A 5,000-nucleotide genomic window follows, 5' to 3' on the forward strand; every position below is an offset into this window, starting at 1 on the left:
CGACACTATGTCCTACTGAACTCACTCTGCAAGGAACGCGCGCTCTTCTTGATTTGATTCCTTTTAGCGTCCAATAAAAAAAAAAAACAATAGTCTCGCATTGCCAGTCAATAACGTATTCACCGCGCCTTCTCTCTCTCTCTCTCTCTCTCTCTCTCTCTCTCTCTCTCTCTCTCTCTCTCATTGAGTTTTTACGAGATCTCGTATGCCTGGATGCGTTCGCTACCTATCGAAAAATAACCCCGCAAGGGAACTAACCCGCCTGGGTGCGTTCGTTACCCGCCTTCAAATCCACTATTTGGGGGGACCGTTTCGTAACACACACACAAACACAAACATACATACAAACAGAAACGCACAAATACTCAACCGCAAACACATACACATACATACAAACGTACACAAACATACACAAACACACACCAAAACACAAAACAAACACAAACACACATACACAAACTCAAAACACAACCGAACACTCAAAAACACGCACAAGCACATACACACACATGACAAACACGCAAACATACACAAACACAACACAGAAAAATAACACAAACATACAAACACAAATACAAACACAGACGCATAACCACAAACACACACAAAAACAAACGCAAATACATACCCACAAACACACAAAAAACACATCTAAACGCAAACACACACAACACATAACACACACACATACACAACCTCAAACACAAACACGCGCACACAAACAAAATCACAAACAAAAACACATCTCTTGCTCACATAAGAAAGGAAGACAGCTCTCGTACAACTTTGCCGTATCGTTGATTCCGTCTGTCTGATGGCACAAAGGAGACCCAATCCTATGTAGGAGATCCAATCCTATGTAGGAGATCCAATCCTATGAAAGATATCCAATCCTACGGACGAGCTTACGTAGGATTGGATCCCTCAGAGTGGAGCCTTTCGGTTAATTAAATGCAGGTTGTGTTTACTTACCCCATAACATCTCTGGTCAAAATTTTATCTAAAACTGGGGAGGCTTCGGTGTACTTTTCCTCTGCTTTTGACGTCTAAGTTTTGCTACGTGAATATATAATCAGGAGTTTGAACCCTATTTTTTAGCGGGATAAGTAATTAATAAAGCGTTTTAACCCTATCTTAGCTCGAGAAGTAACAAATCAGGTGGTTTAATATCTATTTTAGCTAGGCAAGTAACTAATCAATTGTTTTAACCCTATCTTAGCTAGAGAAGTAACAGATCAGGAGTTTTAATGCCTATTTTAGCTAGACAAGTAAACTAATCAATTGTTTTAACCCTATCTTAGCTAGACAAATCAGGTGGTTTAATGCCAATTTTAGCTAGACAAGTAACTAATCAATTGTTTTAACCCTATCTTAGCTAGACAAATCAGGTGGTTTAATGCCTATTTTAGCTAGACAAGTAACTAATCAATTGTTTTAACCCTATCTTAGCTAGAGAAGTAACAAATCAGGAGTTTTAATGCCTATTTTAGCTAGACAAGTAACTAATCAATTGTTTTAACCCTATCTTAGCTAGACAAATCAGGTGGTTTAATGCCTATTTTAGCTAGACAAGTAACTAATCAATTGTTTTACCCCTATCTTAGCTAGACAAATAACAAATCAGGTGATTTAATGCCTATTTTAGCTAGACAAGTAACTAATCAATTGTTTTAACCCTATCTTAGCAATAGAAATAACAAATCAGGTGGTTTAATGCCTATTTTAGCTAGACAAGTAACTAATCAATTGTTTTAACCCTATCTTAGCTAGAGAAGTAATAAATCAGGAGTTTTAATGCCTATTTTAGCTAGACAAGTAACTAATCAATTGTTTTACCCCTATCTTAGCTAGAGAAGTAACAAATCAGGTGGTTTAACCTTATTTTTAGCTGGATAAGTGATTAATCAAACGTTTTAATCCTATCCTAGATAGATAAGTAAATCAGGTGGTTTCATGCCTATTGTAGCTAGATAAGTAGATAATCAATTGTTTTAACCCGATTTTAGGTAGATAAGTAACAAATCGGGTGTTTTAACCCTATTTTTAGCGGGGTAAGTAATTAATCAAGTGTTTTAAACCTAATTTTAGCTGGATAAGTAACAAATCAGGTGATTTAACCCTATTTTTAGCAGGATAAGTAACAAATCAGGTGTTTTAACCCTATTTTTAGCAGGATAAGTAACAAATCAGGTGTTTTAACCCTATTTTTAGCGGGATAAGTAACAAATCGGGTGTTTTACCCTATTTTTAGCGGGATAAGTAATCAGGTGTTTTAACCCTATTTTTAGCATAAGTAACAAATCAGGTGTTTTAACCCTGTTTTTAGCTGGATAAGTAACAAATTAGGTGTTTTAACCCTATTTTTAGCTAGATAAGTAATTAATCAAGTGTTTTAACCCTATCTTAGCTAGATAAGCAACAAATCAGGTGGTTTAACCCTATTTTTAGCTAGATAAGTAAAAATTCAAGCGTTTTTACCCTATTTTTAGTTAGATAAGTAAAAACCAGGTGGTTTAACCCTATTTTTAACGGGATAAATAATTAATCAAGTGTTTTAACCCTATTTTTAGCTGGATAAGTAACAAATCACGTGTTTTAACACTATTTTTTGCTAATTAACAAATCAGGTGGTTTCATGCCTATATTAGTTAGATAAGCAACTAATCAGGAGATTTAACATTATCTTTTGCTTTACAAGTAACTTATCAGGTGGTTTAATGCCTATTTTTAGCTATATAAGTAACTAATACGGTATTTTAACATATGTTAGCTAGATAAGTAACTATTCTGGTGTTTTAACCCTATCTTAAATTAGAAAAGTAACAAATCAGGTGTTTTAATGCCCATATTTTCAGCTAGATAAGTAACTAATGAGGCTTTTAACTCTAATTTGTAACCAGATAAATAAAAATAACGCCATAGTAAGCAACTAATCAGGTGTTTTAATGCTTATTTTTAGCTAGGTAAGTAATTAATCGGGTGTTTCAATTCTTATTTTTAGCTGAGTAAGTAACTAATCAAGAGGTTTAATGACTATTTTTTGCTAGATAAATAACTAAAACGTTATTCTAACAATATTTTTAGCCAGATAAATACAAAATAATTAGGTTTTTTAACCCGATTTTAGATAGATAATAACTAATGAGGTTTTTTCCCCCTCTCTTGACCTTTAAAGTAACTTATCAAATGGTTCAATGCCTATTTTTCGTTAAATAAGTAACTAATCATGTGTTTTAACCTTGTATTTAGCCAGCTAGGTAACTAATAATTTGGTTTAACGTCTAATCAAGTGTTTTCAAATCCTATTTTAGCTAGATAAATAACAAATCAGTTATCTTCAGTCCTTTTAGCTGGATAAATAACTAATCAAGTGTTTTACAATACTATTTTAGCTAGATAAATAACAAACCATTTATCTTTGGTAATTTTAGCTAGATAAGTAATAATCAAGTGTTTTCAAATCCTATTTTTAGGTAGGTAAATAACAAATCAGTTATCTTTCGTGCTTTTAGGTAGATAAATAACTAATCAGCTATCTTTAATGCTTTTAGCTATATAAATAACTAATCAAGTGTTTTCAAATCCTATTTTTAGCCAGGTAAATACACTAATCCTGTTTTGAACACAAATCCTCACCTAGATAAATAACCAGTCATGTCTTTTTCTCCCTCCAAAATTTTCCACCAAAGTCCCACTAGAGAATGGAACTTTTGTTCTAAGTTACTCCTTATCCCTTCCGCCAAACTTTAAGTTAGGAAATCTCCATTTATCTCTCTCAAACTTTTCTTTGCCAAAGTGTAACGCGAAAAATAAAATTGAAAAAAAAAAAAAAAAAAATTAGTTCACTTCCATATAGTACTTTCCCCGGCCAAATTCCCTGCAGAATAGGCAATCAGTTGCTGTGTACACTTGTTCTTCATTATTATTATTATTATTATTATTATTATTATTATTATTATTATTATTATTATTTAAAATAGAAAAATTCATTTTGCCTTCCATATACTTTCCCCGGCCAATTTCCCTACAGAATAGACAATCAGTTGCTGTGTACACTTGTTCTTCATTATTATTATTATTATTATTATTGCGGTTTCGACGGCATTCAGCTACATGAATAGGGGAAGTATGCTCAACTTCCAGCTCTTGGCTACACCCGACGCCTGTAACGATTCTTAATGTATCATTTTTTTAGTGGTGTTTTTCCCATGCCTTCGAGTGTACGCCACCTTGAAATAAAAGTAAAAAATCTATTTCTTTTTACTAGTTTTTTTTTTATATTATCTCCGGGCCAAATGTAAATATCAAGGTCGCAGTACACTGTCTATAAGAGTGGCATGATATATATAGAGGCTGTACCTGATATAATAATAATAATAATAATAATAATAATAATAATAATAATAATAATAATAATAATAATAATAAATCTAGTGTTGCTTGTCACACATAGTACACAGGTGCTGATTCGTTCTATCCTTTAGAGCACAAGAGAACAGGAGAGAGAGAGAGAGAGAGAGAGAGAGAGAGAGAGAGAGAGAGAGAGAGAGAGAGAGAGAGAGAGGTTTCAAAATTCCCTTATGTTCGGTAAGACTGCACAAAGCCGATGCAGGAAGATACAATTAAAAGGAGAGAGAGAGAGAGAGAGAGAGAGAGAGAGAGAGATTATAACTTTCTTTATTAACAAAGTTCCACTAAGACGATGCAAAATCCGATGTGTGCGTGTGTGTCTATGTCGAGTTTACAAGAATTTTCTAGGTTGAATCTTTCTCTCTCTCTCTCTCTCTCTCTCTCTCTACTGTATCTTCCGGTAATGGCTTTGTTAATCTTACCAAACGTGGAAATTTGAAATCTCTCTCTCTCTCTCTTAATTGTATCTTCCAATGATTTCTTTGTGCAGTGTTACAAATCGTAAAGAAGTAATAATAATCTCTCTCTCTCTCTTAAATTGTATCTTCCGGTTATTTCTTTGTCCAGTGTTACCAACCGTAAAATAGTAA

The 5,000-nt window shown here is 33.5% G+C and overlaps 1 protein-coding gene across 1 annotated transcript in view; it reads right to left on the minus strand.

Moving 5' to 3' along the window:
* LOC136834844 (CD109 antigen-like) overlaps positions 1–5,000 on the minus strand; it is a 252,263-nt gene that overhangs the window by 179,816 nt on the left and 67,447 nt on the right.

This window comes from Macrobrachium rosenbergii, chromosome 54 (assembly GCF_040412425.1).
Source record: "Macrobrachium rosenbergii isolate ZJJX-2024 chromosome 54, ASM4041242v1, whole genome shotgun sequence".
NCBI classification, from domain to species: Eukaryota; Metazoa; Arthropoda; class Malacostraca; order Decapoda; family Palaemonidae; genus Macrobrachium; species Macrobrachium rosenbergii.